The sequence below is a fragment of the Juglans microcarpa x Juglans regia genome, chromosome 8D (assembly GCF_004785595.1).
Source record: "Juglans microcarpa x Juglans regia isolate MS1-56 chromosome 8D, Jm3101_v1.0, whole genome shotgun sequence".
In the NCBI taxonomy this organism is placed as follows: domain Eukaryota; kingdom Viridiplantae; phylum Streptophyta; class Magnoliopsida; order Fagales; family Juglandaceae; genus Juglans; species Juglans microcarpa x Juglans regia.
Window position 1 is genome coordinate 16,080,620 of NC_054608.1, and position 5,347 is coordinate 16,085,966.

General features: G+C 44.5%; 1 non-coding gene across 1 annotated transcript; it reads left to right on the forward strand.

Annotated features, from left to right (window-relative positions):
• The first annotated feature begins 5,037 nt into the window (after positions 1 to 5,037).
• TRNAF-GAA lies at positions 5,038 to 5,111 on the forward strand. The gene has a single exon. It is a non-coding gene; the product is annotated as a tRNA-Phe (tRNA).
• The last annotated feature ends 236 nt before the right edge of the window (positions 5,112 to 5,347 follow it).

The following is a 5,347-nucleotide window of genomic DNA, read 5'->3' on the forward strand; positions in this document are numbered from 1 at the left end:
CGCGTCTTCGATCTTGCATATATATATATATTTATATACCAGGTCAACTGACGCCAGCATCACCACTACGGAAACGAAATTTCCTTAGTCCTTTTTCTGTGAAACAAAGCCAAGCCTTTTCCGCCTTCCATCCCGCCTTTCCCTGCTTGAGACTGTTTTTTATTAGCCCAGTCATGAACCACCCTGGTTGGAGCCATTATGTGGCCGATGGTTCTCTACGTGGCATTCTCTAATGGGTTTGGGCCTGAGTTGAGGCTATTGGATCTTGATCTCTCAACTGACTTAGCTTGGGCATAGTTGGTCGAAAGGTTTGAGTTGATTCTAGGGTTGTCACGACTATGGTTAGGGAAAGGTTCCCTGTAAATGCCTAAGTGTTGGTTGTCTGGGTGAATAGGCAACTAGGGAGAGGTGTCATCTTCAGCCAACTATTTTGCTTTTCATATTTTGCAAGAGTCCAAGTCATGTCCCCTAATTAGGCGGATGGGGTACCAATCATATTTTCCTCTGAAAGGAAGAATTTGGTGCAGATATGATTGAAGAACTAGGTTCTTCATATATGGGCAATGGCATTTCGACTGTAATCAAAGGCCGAGGGAATGTGTAATTGCTGTTGGAAAACGGAAAGTCAGAAGAGGTATCAAATGTTGATTTCATTTTTGTACCTGAAAAGAACCTACTCTCGATGAGAAGAGCCTTTACTTGAGATTATATTAGTAAAGCGCTAGCGCGCTACTTCTAGCAGCTTGCTTCAAAGCTTTACTAATAGGGCTTTTTTTATAGATTAAGAGGTGAGTAAGGGGCTGCTTCTTAGCGCTCCAGGAAATGAGATTCCGACCAAGAACAAAAGCCCGAGGTAGAGCGTCGGTCGTCAGGGCAGCCTGCCTTTCTTTTATAGGAGTAGGGGCGGATAGCTTGGCACCTGGAGATATAGGCGTAGCGCAGGGCAGGATGGACGAGATAAGAATTCAAGAGTATACTTTGTTTGGGTTAGGCGAAGTCCAGAGGTGGAGCGAGATACCTCCATGCCGAGAAAGTAATGCAGCGGATGAAAGAGACAAATTGGTTGCCAAGCTCCTTGATGAAATCGAATAAAAGAGAAGAATCATTCCCGGTGAGAATGTTGTTGTGGCTCCCCCTCAGCTTTTGGGCAACGGGGAAGCCTCATACGCGGCAGCTCTAGGAGTGAGGCTAGCTCAACCGTGAGTGCGCCCCACCCGGGACTCACTCACTGCAAGCAACCCAATTCTTTCTGTTTCTTAAAAAAGATGTTTTAGCGGGATCGTATGTGTTTTCTCCTTTAAAGCTCGTAGTGCTGCCTAACAAGATTACCCCATTTTAGCACTTCCTCCATGTTTTCAGCGTTCCCAAGATACCAAATGTTTACTTTGTATTGCTGTGTGAAAGTAAAGAGAATCTTATGCTCATAGCTCTTTCGCGGTTCTCAGTTTGACTTTTGACTCTTCTTTTGTCTTTTTTTTTTTTTTAATTAGTTCGCCTTTCAAAAGGATAAGGGGATGAAAGAGTTCTACGGGGAAGTGCTAAAATGGGGTCAAGTTGAAATGCTTTTTTTTTCGATTTGACTCCTTCTTTGAACACACTTTGTCGCTCCCGTCTCTTGTCTAAACTCGAACCTGTGCTTAATGATTGATCTATTTTTAATCTGCTTTCCTCATTTTTGAACTTAGCCATTCTGGATGAGGACAAAAGAGATTGGTCAGCAGAGGCTGGCGTGCCCTCTGTCTGTGGGCCTTCTCGCCAGTGTGTTATTTAATTTCTATCTTGATGACTTTGATCGAACATTCATCAATCGCTTTCCTCATTTTCCTTTTGTTTGATTCATTAATGAAGTCATAGTCTCTGTTCCTCTGAAAAAGAAAGCTGCAGTTCCTTTTGAGACAATCCAAAATTTCCTTAAGGAGCTGCAGCTTTCGGCTAAACTCATTTACATAATTCGAGTGGGCTTCCCAATTCCCTGTCTGGGGGTCTCTTATCTGTAGATAACGGCGGGTTCATCCACTTTGTGGAGAAAGAAGAATAAGATTTTGAGTGGCCTTTCTTTTCTTTAATTCGTCGATAGTGAGGGTCTTTACAGTAGTGAAACATCGTTGGATATGGCTTCATAGCATTTTCTCACTAAGTTAGCAGTATAGGGTTCCCCGCTGTTGTATTGAATTCTCCTTCTTGTATGTAAATTTATAACAAACCAATGCCTTAAGCCTCGGGTCATTTTTTTAAGATATCATATACGAGAATACCTATAAGGGCATTTTTAAAGCAAAGCCTTTTCACGAGAGTTCTAAGACCCTAAGCTATTGAAAGAAGTACTTTGAAATCAATCTCTCTCTGTCTCTGTCTAGCCGGTAAGTACCGTAACCGGATGTCAGGGGCTCGAACGACTTCTAAATAAGTCCTTCAATAGTACGGGTGCTGCCGTGCCACGAGGCACGACCATGGAAGTAATGAAAAAGAAAAAGTTATATAGTTGGACCATCTGCTCTATCCGTTCGAGTTTCGCTTCTCTAGAGAAGATGAGACGCTAAAAATGAAAGTGTTCGCAACGCATACCGAAAGGGTACCAATGAAGCCGACCATTAATGACTAGTTCGAACACCAGGAGCGGTCTGATCAAATAAGGGATCAGACCGCTCTTAGAAACATGAAACAAAAGCAAACTCTCATAGTTCGGAGCCCAGCTCCAACTACTTCTTCGTAAGTGAGGTGAGGTACTTCTTTCGGTTTGAATAGGGGGTCGCCCTTTTTTTGGTTGAAGTAGCCACGACTTTGGTCGTAGTCAGTTTAAACACATAAACCCAGTCCACTTGCAGCCATGTTGATAAAAATGACTAAGTTTCATGACTTGACCAGTCACTCGCCCTCGTATTAGAAAATCATCTCACCCTGTGGTCGAAATTTAATTACCCTTAGTCGTAGGTGCTCCTTCTATTTTGATTTGAATGGGCCGAGTCTTCCGAGGTACATATGGCCACATCTGGAGTTCCGGACTGAACTACGGAACGGAATTCAAGGGCTGGGCTTAGAAGCCCCTTAGATAGCACTTCCTCTATTCATAGAAGAGATTTTCTTTCTAGTAGAGCTCATCACGACCATCATAACCTAACTCCAGGACTGCTACGGGCACTGATCCTTCTATTTTCAAAGTTTCGTTTCTCCTGTTGAATGTAGTTTCTCCGGAAGCGAGCTACTGACTAGCGGCAATCGGGACGGAGAGAAGACTAGAAAACTCCGGAAGGCGCTAACAAACCGACTCTGCTTACCTACTGAGCCCTTGAACACTGAATCCTATACTATAGAAATGGTTAGCTAGCAGTGAACAAGAATCATTCAATCAGCTCCAGAGCTGGGAGAAGGCACGAACGTTTTCACAGTTTCAAGGATGCTCTTCTAGGGCCGTGCAAGCACCCTTGCATGATGGTCCGATTTACTTCAATGTCTATCCCAACTTCACTTGTTCCTTATCCGACCCCCATTTAAACCGTTCATTAAGATTTCGCCGACGTTCTGCTCTGCGAGCCTAATGTCGATAGTGAACTAGCTGCTTCCACTGCTTGATTAGCCCCAACGTGTGGACAAGAGACTCTGGGAAGGGAGAGTGAGTGACTTCACTTTACATCTCCCGATAGGCCTTAAGGTGAATAAAGATCAATAAAGGTATCATGACTTTCAAACTACTCACCAGGCTCTGTATCTTTCACAATGGCTGCTTTAGCGGGCTAAAAAAGGGCCAGTTTACTCCTGCCGGGAGAACACACACGCAGAGGTTGGATTTCGAGCGAGACAAGTCACACACAGGTCTATCAATCCAATCCGAAGCCACCAACACGGTATCGGGGCCAACCACTCCCTCCCTGGAAGAAGGGAGTGTCAAACCACTCGATCTTAGGAAGAGGGCAAGATGACAGCTCTGCAAAAAGGGGCTTTCGCCAATTTCTAAATTTCGTGCTTGTAACTGCTATATCCTGGGTGTCAAATCCGTCCACTGGCAGTAGTGATCTATATCCTTCTATCTATCCCATTTTCATGGCGTAAAAGAAAAGAATATAGCCAGTTTCTTCTGTTTCAATACCTTATGAGCGGAGAATAAAACATCCAACTCAGCTTTCAGGGTTATGTTGTCGTTCTGGAGCTCTTCCATTTCCTTGGCCATTGCCGCAATTGTTTCGGTTAAGTGGATGCTGTTAATGTACTTACGAAACCCTCGAGCTCTTTTCTTGGATTTTTTCAACTCACCCTTTAGTCTTTTGTTTTCTAGTGACAAAGTTGAGTTTTCTGCCCGAAGCTGGTCAGTCAACTCATACCGAGCCTCAATCTCCATTCGAATATCTTCTGCGTCATCTGTCATTGGTATTGGCAAGTCTGGGCCATACACCTTCGGTGCAAGGAATCCACTACCTCGTCTGGCATGCCAGACAGGATAGTCTTCAGTAGTTGCATCTGTATAATTTCCGGGCGTGACCCGGTTGCTTCCAAGCCCCCTTACCTTGATTGAATTTGGCTTCGCTGCGTCCTGAATCAATCAAAAAGTGATTTGATCATAGGGTAGCCCCGGTTCTAATTCCATATGCAGATTCTATATGAAATCAAGACCTCGAAACTTCTTTAGTTCCAGAGGATGCAGAGCCAATTCTAATTCCGAATTCAATCCCATTTCCTGAGGCACGGAAGTGGAACGGGCGGGCGAAATTACGTGAGAGAAAGAAAGAACCTCTTGGTGGAATTCCCCGGAGGACAGAATAGCACTACTTAGTGACTAGGAGCGGAGAGCCCGTTACGCGTTGTTTTTGTTTGACCGGCCTATCTTCTTTCTATAAGCAAGCTCCCTCCGGCCGTCCAGTCCCTGGGCGGCTCTCGGTTCTTGAGCATGTTGGGAGATTAGGCGGCAGTTGAAAGAGCTACTCGAAAGCTTGACGAACAAGCGAAAAAAGCCCTATATATTTTCTTAGTAAAGGGCTTTTCCCTTACTAGTCAAGTGGTAAGGTAGGGCGCTATTCGATGAAGAAAACAGACTTTAGGAAAGTGGTTCAGGTAGCTCAGCTGGTTAGAGCAAAGGACTGAAAATCCTTGTGTCAGTGGTTCGAATCCACTTCTAAGCGGGCGAAGGGTCCAAAGGACAGGTAGCCGGGAGCGAGCCGGATTTTGAAATGAAAGTGAAAGAGAAAGCCAAAAAATGTGAGCGCTCCTGCACTATACGGCTGAACCAAGACTTCGAATACATCGAAAACAACAATCGACCCACAAGAGCCCCTTACACACACGGGAAAGACTAGGAGAGAGTTGGAATGGAAAGCTTACAAGGCTTACACCAAAAAATTAGATGGCAATGGTTCTA